General features: G+C 46.6%; 1 long non-coding RNA gene across 1 annotated transcript; it reads right to left on the bottom strand.

The window, feature by feature from the left end:
• Positions 1-313: 313 nt before the first annotated feature.
• LOC123439842 lies at positions 314-3,366 on the bottom strand. Its single transcript, XR_006630192.1, has 2 exons — positions 2,746-3,366; positions 314-718 (listed from the first exon to the last, which is right to left on the bottom strand). It is a non-coding gene; the product is annotated as an uncharacterized LOC123439842 (long non-coding RNA).
• Between the last annotated feature and the right edge of the window lie 12,193 nt (positions 3,367-15,559).

Genomic DNA, 15,559 nt, shown 5'->3' with positions numbered 1-15,559 from the left:
CAAATTGCTCCGGGTTGTCCCTGCACAATGCAATCTTTTGGACCAACACTCATGAGGAGCATTGACCCTGGTTGTTGACTAATTATCCACGGGTTAATTACTCAGTATGCATGTTTGTTAGTTATTAGGCAAATGTAGTACCAAAGTTTGACCTTGCCATAATAGTTTTAGTCTAATAAGAATTATCAAGGGGTTCCCCATGACAACAACAAGCATGTTAAGAGCACTCAATATGGAACGTAACACCGGTACACAAGTAACTAGGGCGGCAAAGGTGGAACAAAATACTGAGAAGAAGACCAAGCCTTCCACCTTTTACAAAATATATATGGACATTAAATTAAATACCAATAATATTCTGACATCCCAAGATATCCATGTTATCACATGGAACAACCTGCACCTCCAACTAACAATGCTATAAGAAGGGCTAAGCAAGCGGTAACATAGCCAAACACTGGTTTGCTGGGATGTGGAGGCTTCGAGGCTTATCATGGAATTTTGGGAGGCTTGACAAACAAGTGGTAGGAAGCAAGACATAGCGATAGAAATGAGAGAATTAACATGGCAATGATAGTAATCGTATCTAGGGAAATGATCAGCTTGCGTGAGATCCTGCATGGAAGAAGAACGAAACGGTGAAGTAGACGAACGGGCGTAGTCGAAGGAATCTTCACACTCTGAATCGGTTCCAAAACACTATAGAGAAGAAGAAAAACTGAAAAAACAATCAACACACGGTAAAAACCATGAAATATTCATGATATGATGCGTAAACAAATATGATGCATGTCCATTTAATTATGCAATGCATGGTAATCACAACAATCAAATACTACACAATGAGAGATGCTCAATATGCAACGGGTTGCATATTGACGAAACTCCCCATTTAAATTACTTAATTCACTCTCAATTATTTACATGGCAAGGTTAAATGTTCTTAGCATGGCAATAGATGAAACTTAAATAGACTATCTATCTAGGTATATTAAATGAGGTCGGAAACAACTTATAGTATTTCTAAAATGACCCTATATGTTAATTTCAAAATATATCCATAGCTAAACTAACCATATTTTATATCTATTAAACAGTAAAAAATCAACATGTGATTCTACATGTCATTCTAGGCGTTTTACATATATAGATCATCTAAAACGGAGCTACGATCTAAAAGATATGAACAACACAAGATAATATGCCATGAATGCAAAATGCAAGCAACCGACGACCACAAACATTCCAAATCATGGATGCAGAAAGATATTATCAAATTACATGAGGTTCTAAGAAAGTTGAATATATGGCATGTTCAAAACGAAGCAATGGTTCAACAACTACAACCAACACAAGTTCTAACTATAGTCTGTCCAAAAGAGCAACATGACATTTTGCACACATCAAAATAATTCATCTTACACGAGAAAATTGTTTACAAGCATGGATCAATAGGAAATGAGCTCACAACATGGCTACTTGAACACATTTTCGGACTTAGTGAAATTAACAATTTTTAACATGCATTTTTATCTTGAAGGCATACTCGTAGCAAGAAAAACATATGCTACAGTACAGATGACGGCATACAAATTTACAACATGGTAGTAGGCATGATGCATTTCATTTCATTCCATACTAGCAAGGTCTAATTATGCACACAATCGTTGCTAGCATCCACCCAACATGACAATCTCAACTAAGCAGTTTCTCACACTTAGAAAAATTAATATAGTAGAAGGAACATCACTTTTATCAGATGGACATGTTTGACCGTAAAATTAACTAGGATGCAAAACCTATACTTCAAAACTAGTTACACAAACTAACACACAATAACATGCTTTAAGATTCAATCCATTGGACCAACCACAAAGGGTTGTAGATTAATGTCAATTCACATGGAAACATAGCAACAAAATATATCAGATTCCAGACTTAGAATTATTTTGGACCGTGAAAACAACAACACTTTTATGGCAAGTTCACATGATAAGAACTTCATCTAAACATGTCATTCATAGCATGGAAAACCTACTAACAACAATTAGACATGGCATACTAAAAATCACACCATCGGCACACAATCAAAAGAGGCATGGTTTGATTAATTCGAGCTTCACAAAATGGAACTTAATGTTAATAGATTAGCAATTTTTAACATGATAGCATCTTCACAGCAATAAATGAACCTGCTAACAGTAATTTACATGGAAACCAGAGGCATGGCATCAAAGTAGACATCACATAGAACAAATCTCAAGAAGGAGACATATGCCAAATAACTATGGATTAGATGCAATCATCCACACAAGTTTGAATAAAGTAATAGTTTTTAAACTTATTCACGAAGCACTTTTGCAACCGAGATTTAAGCATGTAGATGCAACGTATTATGCATACAAATGCCACAATCATGTAGAGCACGAAGAGTAAACGATTTTTCATATAAAGTTTATTAGAAACGGAGCTACAATTATTTGGTTAGGAAATAAATCATTTTAACATGACATTTAATGTATATTTAGAAAAAAGTGAGTTTAGATATTTTAAACATCGATGAAAGTAGTATATTGTTAATCTACACAAAATTCTACACATTTTACATATATAAAGTTTTTACAGATGATGCACGGTTATTTAATTATGACTATGCAAATTATGGGCATTTTCATAATTATGGAAATCCCTGGATGCCACATACGATCCTATGTTGAAGGTGGGGCATAGCGACACAGAGCTCACCTCGTGGATCTTTGGCCCAGCTGGGATGACGAAGGCAGGCCGAGTTGTAGCTAGGCCTCGGGCAGGGTGCATCAGGGCGATTGGGCCTGGCCTTACCCAGTAGGACCACGTAAGCAGCGGGAGCGCCCAACCTACCTCTCTGATGTGATGAGGATTGAGGGTAGGCGGCACAGGCGGCTGGCACCGACGCAGCAAGCGGTAGCTCGCCGGAGGTTGGAGAAGGGCGAGGCTAGCGGTGGGAGAGGCTGGATCCGGATTGGGGCTTGCGGCGGCGTGCTAGATCCGATGGCCAACGAAGGCAACACGCAACAGCGGTGCTTGGGTGAGCTCCTTGTTGCAGAGTAGGCATCGGCCTGAGATGGGACTAGCGCGGGAGGCAATACAGTGGCACGCGCCTGCGGCGGCGAGCATCCGAGCAACATGATGTGGTCTGGCGGTCGACGACGGGCAACATGGATCGGAGCTCCTTCCCGATCTGGCGCTCGAGGACAGGCAACGGCGGCGTGCGGGCCTGCTCATGCCCGGATGGGATCGGGCGAGCCCCAACCGAGCTGGGGCGGGTTGGAGGAGATAGGAGACACAGAGTGTGGAGGATGGACACTATTTGTGCATGGAAAAAGAGGTGGATCCGGCTAGGGTTCCAAATAGGCAGGAGTTGGCTTCCTTTTATAGCATGAGAGTTAGGGTTAGGGTAGTTGGAGAGATTTTTTGACACTCCGATCGTGACCGGACGGTCTGATCGGAGAGGTGGGTTTTGTGGGTTTTGTAGATGGGATAGGTGGGGATGAGAGGAAGGTTTGCGGCCCGGCAACAACGTTTTTAAAACGGCGAAAATGTTTGATAATTAAACCGATGAAAGTGCCACTACAAGTATATGTTGGGGTATCAAACGACCTCCGAATATGATGAAATTTGGCACGCCGTCTACCTACACTATATTAAGACCGCTCGCCAAGTTTCACCCGTTCCAAGAAAGTTTTATACGCACTTTTAAAAATAATATTTAAATGATGTTGCGGGTGCGTGCATGTGTGGTTGGTCTCAAAACGGTCGACAACAAGAATGGGAAGGACCAACAACTAATAACGGATGCAAGTTTTTGAAAAAATGACGGCAACAGAGTGCTAATGCAATGCAGATGATGCGCATGATGTCATGATGAATGCAATACCCAATAAATCACACGACGATAATCAAAATAAACACGGAATCTTCTTGAGTGTTGGTCTCGGGCTGTTACACGCATAGTTGCTGCCTTCGAGAATCTTTGCCAGGTGAGCGCTCCTATACTTTGAACACCAGATAATCTACCAAAACACATGATGTAGGGTTTTACGCTTTCGAGCGGCCCAAACCTATCTAAACCGTGTGCATGAAGCTATCAGTGATGCTCTTTGTGCACTCAAAATACCCATTGAAGATGGGACCTTGTTAGTCCCATAGATTGTCGTTGGGAAATCCCCTGACATCTTTGGCGTGTGAGGTAGGGGCAATTTGGTGTGCAATTTTTCTCCAACATTGTGTGTCTTCCTTAGGATCTCCATTGACTCCGATGGCACCCAAGAAGGCCAAGGGAGCATCAGCAGTCTTCCCATCTTTGTCCAAGCTGCCCACACGGGCTGCTACGAGCGACGGAGGCAGGGACGGACATCATGCACTCCGCATTGGAGATCGCATCCACAACACCGCTCAGAGCTCCCCGGTCCGCGACCCGGACCCAGCCGTCGTGACGTCTCAGGATTCACCGACGAGGTCCAAAGGCGGCACCGCAACGGCGGCAACGGCTAACGCCATGGCGCACACGGCGAAGCCTCCGTCGTGTTCTTCACAAGACAACCACGACCTTCACCCTAGGGGAGGTGACCCCGACCGGCGTGTGGTCAAGACCCTTGCGCACTAATCTCAAGGAACGTAGGGCCAACCTCGTCAATAGCCCCCTGATGAGAGTGGATAGCAGATGACGGCACCGGGTAGTGCTCCTTCTAGCATTGCTAGGAGTAAGAGCACCACCGCACCTTGCATAGCTCCATGCCCAAAACCAAGGGAGATACCCTAGCACAGTCCTAGCTGCTGCTGAACTTCCACCTACGCCAGAAAACATGGATGACTAGAGGGCAACCATACAGAGTGTGCTCAACTTCACAAATCGTGTCCGACGAGATGGAGCATAACCTTAGCACGCATCTTAGGCAACCCCTTCGAGGCCCACTACCGCACGTAGCGCACGCGGAGCACCTACAGTATAGTCGCCCCCACAACAACAATAACCTACCCGCAGGACCGACGTGCAACATGAGATGTCCATGCCTCGACGAACCCATGATAGAAGAAAGAACATCACCAAGTCTTGAAGCACAAGTGCAACGAGGACACACGCACCACCATCGAGAGGCAACGGGAGACACATCGGCAATTGGATGGTCGCACGAATCCAGCCGTCGACGAAACAACATGGGGAGCCCCCGACAGTCTAACTTTCGAGGCTGGTTGCCCAATGTTCATCCATGAGCTGCGGCAAGTCTGCTAGCCTTCTAGAAGAGCCTTCAAGCCGGAGCTGCCGGACAAATATGATGGCAGGAGTAGTCCATGAGAGTTCCTTGGAATCTACACCATAGTAGTGCAGGATGCCGGGGGATGCGACGAGTAAGTGCTCGCCAACAACTTCCCACTGGCACTCAATTCCAACATGAGGAGTTGGCTGATGAACTTTCTAGAGTGGTCTATTTCCTCCTGGGAGGATATGTGCAACCAATTCATTGGCGCATGACACGCTGGTCATAAACTCCCGGGGCAGCCCAGTGATTTGCATGTGATTCCTTAGAGAGACGGTGAGACCCTCCACGAGTACATCTAGAGATTCAGCGGTTTACATCACAACATCACTAACATCCACCCTACCATGATTGCTTCGTTCCATACGAACGTACGCAATCACCATATGTGCGAGGACATGAGTATCAACAAGATACATGATGTCAACGAGCTCTATGCTCTGGCTGATAGATGTGCACGGGCAGAAGAAGGAAGAAGACTCCTCGGAGAGGACGCTAACACGAAAGTCGACTCAGATGACGACGGCAACGTGTTTGCCTCCAAGGAGAAGGGCCGGAAGCGCAATAACAAGCACAAGGGCAAGTGTCTCATGGCTGATGAAGGCGCCGGCAACTCTAGTGCCAAAAAGAAGGCCAAGTCCGAGGGGTGCGGCAAAGACGTGGCTGCCTTGTAACGCCGAGGATGCGGTCCTATCATTATTTTGGATCGAGGGCCTCGACAGGGATAGAAGTACATCTCGTCATTTCGCTAGAATGGATAGCGTTACAAGTACATGTAAAGAAGAGATGAGTATATGGAATTGCCTTACACTCTCCACAAGCTAAATCATGATCATATCAATAGAAACATACATTGAATCACCATTCAGAAGAGCAGGGTCCGACTACGGATGAAATTGAATGATAAAACGACGTCCATCCTTACTATCCCCATGCTACCGGCCTGGAACCCATCCTAGATCGATGAAGAAGAAGAAGAAGAATTCCAAATCAAGCAAGCATCACTCTCACGTCAAAACATTGTTTTACCTATACCTGCAACTGTTGTTGTAGTAATGTATGAGCCACATAGACTCATCAATCTCATTTCCAAAGGTACCAAGACTAGTCAAGCTTAATGGGTGAGTTATGGTTAAGTGGTCAGGGTACATCAAGCACTAAGCATTTGTTTGACTGGATAACTTACGAGTAGAAGAATAGGAAGGGTGATCTATGCATAATCGAACATGAACTAGTAATGATCAAGAAGTGATCCTGAACACCTAGTTACGAGTCAAACAAAACCCCACTTTTCCTCTCTTTGTTCAGTACTCACAAGAAGAGACAGTCACGGTTACACACATGGTTGGTGTACTTTAATTGAGTTTACATCAAGTTTGCTATGACCGGGTATTAAACAAATTTAATAGTTGCCACATAATCGTGGGCATGGCGTTCTGAAAGATTTAACCCTACAGGGGTGCTCCGACTCATCCATCACAAACCAGCCACAAGCTACATAGAAAACCTCAACCACAGAAAACCCGTAGTCTCCTCGATATAGCTCAAAGTATCCTCGTAGTATTGATGCACAAGATATTTCATAAAAAGGTAAAACAAATCTAGCAAGGCCGTCGACATGTCGACGAACCTGATAAGAGTTGTATATCTCGTTTTTAGATACGACCTGATGGGACTAGTTACAAGGAAAACCAATCCATGAGCTTCCTCAAGGCGGCACTGTAGGCAATCCATTTTGAACCAACACTCATGAGGAGCACTGGCCCAAGTTGTTGATTAATTATCCACGGGTTAATTACTCCCTATGGAGGTTTATTAGTTATTGGACAAATGTAGTACCAAAGTTTGGCCTTGCCACAAGAGTTTTCATCTAAGATGAATTATCAAGGGGGTTCCTATAAGAACCCCGAGCATGTTAAGAGCGCTCAATATGGAACTAACAATAGTACACAAGTAACTAGGGTGGCAAAGGTGGAATAAAACACAAAGAAAAACTCCAAGCCTTCCACCTTTTACCAAGTATATATGTGCATTATATTAAATAGCAATAACATTATGATATCTCAAGATATCCACATTGTCACGTGGAACAACCTGCAGCTGCAACTAACAATGTTATAAGACGGACTGAGCAAGCGGTAACATAGCCAAACAATGGTTTGCTTGGATGTGGAGATCTTAGAGGCTTTTATGAAAATGTTGGGAGGCTTGGCATACATGTGCTAGGCAACGAGACAACTAGCACAACAATGATAGTAGTGGTATCCAGGGAAATGGTCATCTTGCATGAGATCCCGCTTGGAAAAAGAACGACTTCGTCAAGTAGACGAACAAGACGTAGTTGAACGAATCCTCAGACTCCAACCGCTTTCAGAACTCTAACAAGGAGAAGCAATGTGGAAACAATAATCAACACATGGTAAACACCACAACATATTCATGGTATGCTGCGTAATCAAATATGATGCATGTCCATTGGATTATGCATGACATGTCAAAGCACAACAATCCACTTCTACACATTAAGTGAAGCTCAATATGCAACAAGTTTCATATCGACGAAACTCCAAATTTGGATTATATAGTTCACTCTAGTTTATTTACACGTCAAGTTTAAATGTTATCAAACTTGGCAAGAGGTGAAGCATAAATAAAGTATCTATCTATGCATTTTAAATGTGCCGGAAATAACTTATAGCATTTTTTAAATGACCCCATATGTCATAGTCTAAAAGATATGACCAACTAAAGACAAATATGCCATGAATGCAAAATGCATTCAAACGAGGACCACAAACATGTTATAACATGGATGCAACAAGATATTACGAAACTACATGAAATTCTAGGCAAGTTTCATATATGGCATTTTCAAAACGGAGCAACGGTTCAACAAATACAACCAACACAAGTTATAGCGATAATGTGTCCAAAACAACAACATGGCATTTTGCACACATAAAAACAACATGCTACATGAATCTAAATTGCACAAACAAGACACGTGACAGTAGTTTGCATGATTTACAACAATTCATCTCATAACAACAAACTGAATAGAAGCATGGATCACTAGCAAACAAGCTCACACGATGGCTACTTGAACACAATTTCACACTTAGTGAAAATAATAGTTTTTAACAGAGAAGTTTTATATGAAGGCAAATTGACATCCAGAACGGAAATTTACAACATGGTAGTAGGCGTGATGCACTTCATTTCCTTCCATATTACCAAGGTCTAATTATGCACATATTCGTAGCTAGCATCCACCCAACATGGCATTCTAAAATAATTAGATTGATAGACTTAGAAAAATTAACATGCTGCAAGGAACAACAGTTTCATCAGATTTACATGTTTGACAAGAAAATTAACTAGGATGGAAAACATATACATGAAAACTAATGGCACACAATAACAAAGGATAACATGCTTTAGAATTCACTTCAATATATAAACCACAAAGGGGATGTAGATTAATGGCAATTCACATGGAAACATAACAACAAAATATAGAAGATTCTAGACTTGGAATTATTAGGACCGTCAAAACAACAACATTTTTATGGCATGTTCACATGATGAAAACTACAGCTAAACATGACATTCTTGGAACGGCAACCTACTAATAGCAATTAGACATGGCATACTACAAATCACTCCATTGGCACACATTCCAAAAGGGCATGGTTTTCTTAATTGGAGCTTCGCAAAATGGAACTTAGCGTTAACAAATTGGTAGGTTTAACATGATAGCACCTTTAGAGCAATAAATTGACATGATAGAGATGTTTTACATGGCAACCATATGCATGGAATCAAGGTAGACATCCCATAGATCGAATCTCAAGAAGGTACCACGTGCAAAGGACCTACGGATTAGATGCAATCATCCACCCAAGTTTGCAAGTTTTAATAGTTTTTGACAATTACGATGGAATGCACTTTTTCAATGCAGATTCGAGCATGAAGAGGAATTCTAATATTCATGAAACTTATAACATCATGTAGAGCATGAAACGTAGATGAATTTACATATAAAAATCATCACCATCGGACAAACATGTATCAAGTTTGGGCCTACACAAAATGCTAAGATGCGGAATTTGCAAGCAGTTTCAAGACTTAGAGAAAGTTACCCTAGACGAAAAACAAAATAACGCAGTTCGGGGACGACCGGATCTATGTTGCGGCTCCACCATTTGGGTCGGGGACTCGGCTAGTATGGGACGGCATCATCCCGGTCTGGAGGTGAGGGTGGTTGTCGTGGTTTCAAGGTAGATGTCCTCGTGAAAGGACTTAGTGATGGAGCCATCACACCTTGGTGGAGACTCAAAGGGGTTGAGCGGAAGCGAGACTCTGGTTCCAGGTTCAGCCCCTCTGATAGAGGTAAAAGCCTACGTCTTGCTTTGTGTGTATTGATGGTGGATTCGATTACAAGGAGGGCGTAACTCGCCTGACCTATCTCTTGATGGATTGTAACTTCACCTAGCTTCCTTAGGGACTCGTCATTATATACAGGTCGAGGACCGAGGGTTTACAAAGTCCTGGCCACATTACAAATCGTGGCCTGCCATATCTCTAAACAGCCGTGTCTTCCAAGCTAGGAAACCTCCACGGTGACTTATCTTCTCCGTAAATCCTGAACCGTCACCTAGGCTCATGGGCCCTGGCCGGCTCTGCGTTGAAGTTCTCCTAACGCATCTCCAACCCTGGGCCAAGGCCTATCTTGATCATGAATGTTGAATCGCCGTTCACCTGACCCGACCCAATAGGGCGGGTCATACCGCGGGTAATATCCCCAACATTAGGCCCCAGATTGACTTGAATTCCTTCACGCCAATAAACCTTCATACTTGTCTATGGCGATTCACACACGATCTCTGACTTTTCTTCTTCAACGAGTGACAAGCCGCCAATCTTCATTAGTCGCCTAAGTCGCCAGGTCTTTTATTGATGATGTCATCTTCTCTACTATTCTAGGGGGTCTTGATGACATCACTTCCAATGGATCTTTTGTCTTATCATGTCATCCCAAAAATCTAGGTGCCATCATTTTTGGTTTTCAATGCGCCTCCTTGACTCCCGCGCCTGCCGTTTCGATTTCTGCCCTAAGTCTTTAAATAGCCGCGGGGGGGGGGGGGGGAGGGAGGGGCATCCCCACCTACCTCTATTCCATCGCCTCCACTGCATCTTCTTTCTCGAGCTCGCGTTGCGAACGCCTTGCCACCATTGAATCTCTGCTTCAGACCGGCTACTTCTTCGGGCTGATCTAGGGCGTGATCTTTGGCGCAAACCTCCACGGCCTGCTTCCATAATCGCCTTCATTCAACAGGTAACTCCTTCTCCTCTAGTAGATTTAAATCTCAAACCTCCCCAGTTCTTAGGGCAGCACCGGAACTCCATGAGCATTTGCTCATCGCGCCATCGACCCGTATAGGTACGGTTTTTAGATCCTACATTTTAGGAAAGAACTGCGGTAGTCCCATCAACAATCCTTGGTAAATCTGTTGTTCCCCCAATTGTGTCACAGGACCACCACACCGCTCCACAGAGTCCCTGTGTTCTTAGCGCTTTTATTTTGGCAAGTTATTTTCCTCAGTAGAATCACCTATAGATCTGTGAACTTTGTGTTGGCATTAGAAACATGTTTATCCTCGATTAGAAATATTCTAAGGGAATTTTTGGAATCGCAACCCATCCTCGATGCTGCGGCGAGTCACAATCCCCCTTTAGACATGCTCTCAGCTGTTGGCCACGAGTTACCATTTCGTAGGTCCTGACGACCCGTCAATCCTTCTTATGCGGATCTCTGTCCCCCTCTTTTTAAGCTTGCAGTCATGGGTTCCATCTCCAAGTGGAACTGGTTACCAACATAAGTTGACGATCCCTACCTCGCGAACTTTGTGAAAGTGGGCAATCTTGCACCCAAAGAAACGATCGGCTGGCGAACCGCCCTAGGGGAGCAATGTCCGCAACCCGCCGAAGGGGAAGTAGTCGTTTTTGCTGATCACCTCGAGTGAGGCTTCACACCTCCCGGCTCAAATTTCTTCACCGAGGCCTTGCATTTCTTCAACCTCCATCCGCAAGAACTAGGCCCAAACTCCATCAGCAGCCTTTGCCAGTTCCAAGTGTTCTGCGAGGCTTACCTGCAGATAGAGCCTACCGTGCTTTTGTTCAGGAAGTTCTTTTATTTGAACCGCCAAACAGAGTTTGCCAATGGGCCCTGCCTAGAGCTTAGGGGAGTCAACATCCAGCGATGACGAGAATGCGGGTTCCCGGCTGCTGCATTGCCTAGTCATCCCAAGCGTTGGGCAAAAACATGGTTTTACTGCCGCGACACCTCTCCACCCAATGAGAACCCTTTATCGGGTTTCAGGGAGGAACGCTGCCCATGAATTTTAAGCTGCCTGAAAAGCTCACTGAAGAGGAAGAAGCTTCATTTGTCCCTGTCTTTGCAAAGCTCACGGCCCTTACCGTAAATGGTCTTACCGGGATCGATCTGATCCGCTGGTGGGTGGAGAATTATGCCTTTGAGCCGTCGGAACGGCTTAATGTGTGAATTCAATGGCGACTTAAACCACCCTCAATGCTTCTACAATGTGAGGCCTGAAGAAGAAGATATTGTTGAAACTGTGAAGAAGCTAAGTGGCGAGCCTGTTGAGAACTGCTCCAAAATAGGGCTAAAACCTTTCTGTGTTTCTAACCCGGCTCAAGAGGTAAAACATCCCAACTCGCCCTTCTAGATTAGGCTTTAATCATGTCAATCAGAGGGGTTCGCACTTCTGGAACCGAAGGCCCAAAACCGTCGTCAAGAAAGTGCCCAAACCTGCCCCAAAGAAAAAGAAAACCAAGGGAAAGGCCACGACAAAGGAGTCATCCGTTGTGGGCGAGTCTCGGGTCGCCGAAGAACAGTCAGAGGTAAATTCTCTTTGTCTTTATTGCTTTAATCTGACTTGTACTCATGCTTTGCTGCTTATATTTAAAGCATGATGACTTTGACAGCCAAGATGAAGACGTCGAGGTAATTTCCATTTCTTCCGACTCAAACTCTTCTCCTCCCAAGTCGGGAAGGCGAATTTGTAGGAAAGTTCCCCTGTCTCACCCGGATTCTTATCTCGATCCCAATTTCCTTTTGAAGAAGGCGAGTTTTACGCCCAAGCGTCATACTTGGATCCACTCTGGGGACCTTTTGTCCGGCTTGCCCGAGAAAATAGTTGGTCGCAAACGACAAAACGAGGTCCTTTTATATTAAGCATCCCTTCTTCCTGTGCAAACCATTCTCGCGATTTACCCAATCTTTAAATCCTACATCCAACAGGTTTCACCTCCTTCATCTGGCGACTCAGCTGCCTCAGCTCTTCCCCCATTGATCCGTCTTCAGGGGTAAGTTCTTTCATTAACATGTTCCTTCGGGTGTCAATGTTTCTATTTTAACATTTGTACAATTGTTCCACAGGGCTCAAGAAAATAAGAGGAAAACCGACGAGTCATCTTCTGCTCCCAAGGCGGCTGAAATATTTGGAATGAGTACTTCCATCCCAGAAGCTCAAGACGAGCCAGCTGAGATTCATGCCGAGGCCTTTGATGATTTCTCTGACATCCGGGACGAGCTTCCGAGTCCTTAGAAGGACTTAACTCAAGACCTCAATCCGCCCAGTTCTCACAAGGTGGTTGAAGACGTGATACCTGACCCAAATTATTAGTGTTTACTCACAACATAAGCCATGCATAGGCTAAAGATGGTGGGAACCAAAGTGGAACCGAAGGGCGCTCGGAACGAGGACGGTACAAGCATGGAACACACGATGTACCCAGGTTCAGGGCTCTCCATAGAGATAACACCCCTAATCCTGCCGGAATGTATGATGTATGAATGGGACTACAAAATGCTCCTAGAGCTGTATGCCGGAGGAGGAAGAAGGAGCTGCCAGCTCGCGTCTGCCTCTCCTATGTGGTTGGTGTGTATGCTGATTTGACCCACCCTCTGCATGGAGGGGGCCGAGGGTTTTATATATGAACCCACCGACATACAATATGGAGAAAAGGTACAAGAGTGGGACCTGGCTGGCAGCCTCGCTGGCTGGCCAGGGGGCCCACGGGGTCTTGTCTTGTCGCTAGAGAGTCCCGCCAGCTGCGAGGTCCCATCTGGCCGTGGGACCCGCCGGCTAGCCAATAAGGCTCTCGCGTAAGGTTGACGCATGACACGTGTGGTACGTCCGGCATCGTCCAGCGAGGATTGTCATGGGCAGGCAGTACGACCGTCTGCACTGTTCCCACACCGTCTCCACTGTTCCCACGCCGAGTGCAGGGTGATGGATCCGAGCCGGAGGAGGTCAGCGGCGTGGCCGCCGATGCTTGTACCTGTCGTGCACCCCAATCCAGTACCTTTGCTGACGCGTAGCCACCTTTAACCGTAGGGTCTCGTCATGACCTACGGTATGATGTGACTTGATCTCTAGCTGGATAGCCTGCTTGACTAGCTGTCCTGGGCATGGCCGCCTCGCTCCTAGCCGACTGGCTTGGCCTAGGCGGCCAGGGAGAGGTAGCCCTCTGGCCTCTAGCCGGCAGGTGCTTCCTGGCCGGCCAGGGAGTTGGCCGCCTCGCCCCTAGCCGACAGGTGCTTCCTAGCCGGCCAGGGGGACTTGGTCTTTACACAATGGTTCTTACTGTTCCTTCTGGGCCGAAGGCAATGGAGTAGGCTCGATGAGCCTACCCCGGGGTTATCCCGCCGACAGTAGTCCCTGAAACTGGGGAGGCCCGCCGCTTTGGAGCAGGCGGACTCGTCGGCTTAAGTTGTTTGTCGAACTGCTGCCGCCGCCTGCGGCAGGGGACGCCGGCTCGGAAGTCGGATGGCTTCCAAGAGACGCCTCGGCTTCGTTGTAGGGTGCGCAGATCATGCCACGTGCCAGGCCCAGCCTGACGTGATGATGGTTTGTTCAGTTTGACGGGATGGGGCCTACGCCCCGAGTCCCGCCATGACGCCCGCTCGGCCCCCGCGCGGAGGATCCTCTACGGATTTACTCCGCGATGGTTGGGTTTCGGGAATCATAAAAGCCTCCGTAATAATCGGAGGTAATGGGACCGGTGCGCACCGGATCCCCTCCCCACGATCCTTCATGGGGTTTAAATGGGGTGCGGGGGTACCGAGGAGGCTATTCGCGCCCTTCTCGCCCCGCACTTGCACTTCCTCCCTCCCTGAGCCCAAAGAGAGAGACTCGTCTTCTTCTTCGTCTTTGCCGCCGCGCATAATGCCGTCGTCCCTTCGAGTCCTGGCCGGTCGCCGCCATGTCCAGCAGCTCTTCCAAGAAGGGGCAACACAATGGTGCCTGGCTCGGCAGCGACATCTGCAGTGAGCACATCGACGCACTCCGCCATCCCTGAATGCTGCCTCCAGCTTCCCTTGTGACCGTGCGGATCCCCGGAGCTGAGAATGCTCCAAAGCCGTAGGACGGAGAGGTAGTCGTGTTCGATGAAAACTTCTACCGAGGCTTCGGGATCCCGGTGAGCGCCTTCTTCAACAAACTCCTCACCTTCTTCGGCTTACAACCGCGTCATCTGGCACCGAACGCCATCCTCCAGCTCGCCTCGTTCGTTGTCCTTGCGAGGGGTTTCTGGGGATTGAGCCCCGCCTCGACCTCTAGCAGAGCTTGTTCTTCTTCAAGAAGCAGTCCAAGAAGATGGACAAGGCGGAGTTGGAGAAGCTCGACGGCCCTCGCCCGATGACCCCGTGCGGAGCGGCACTGGTGCATCACCAGGCGAAGTGTGGCTTCCCCCATATGTCGCTCCAAGACTCCATCAAGCAGTGGCAGAGGGGCTTCTTCTATGTGAAGAACGCCAGCCCCACTAGCGACGCCATCAACATGCCCCCCTTCGCCATCGATCCTCCGATGGCGAAGAAGAACTGGCACGCCAAATACCCCAAGCCAGTTCCCAAGGTGGCGCAGATAGGCACCTACCTCGACAGCTTGAAGAACCACGACCTCGTGGGCCGCGACCTGCTCACCACCATGATGACACGCCGGATCCTTCCTCTGCAGAGATGTCCTTATCTGATATGCCAGATGAGCGACCGACATGATCCTTGTCGGCTCTCCACCAAAAATTTCCACCTTGGGGCAGTGGCGAAGAACGTGAACAGAATCTCCTCCGCCAACATGGATGAAGGAGGAGACTGGGAGAGGGGGCTGGATCCTTACGATAGGAACCATCCTCCCCCAATGGTAACTGCCCTCTGGATCTGGTATTTGCTTTGTGTT

This window comes from Hordeum vulgare, chromosome 3H (genome assembly GCF_904849725.1).
Source record: "Hordeum vulgare subsp. vulgare chromosome 3H, MorexV3_pseudomolecules_assembly, whole genome shotgun sequence".
NCBI lineage: Eukaryota > Viridiplantae > Streptophyta > Magnoliopsida > Poales > Poaceae > Hordeum > Hordeum vulgare.
Note: the sequence above shows the minus strand (reverse complement) of the source record. Positions and strands in the feature narration are given on the sequence as shown.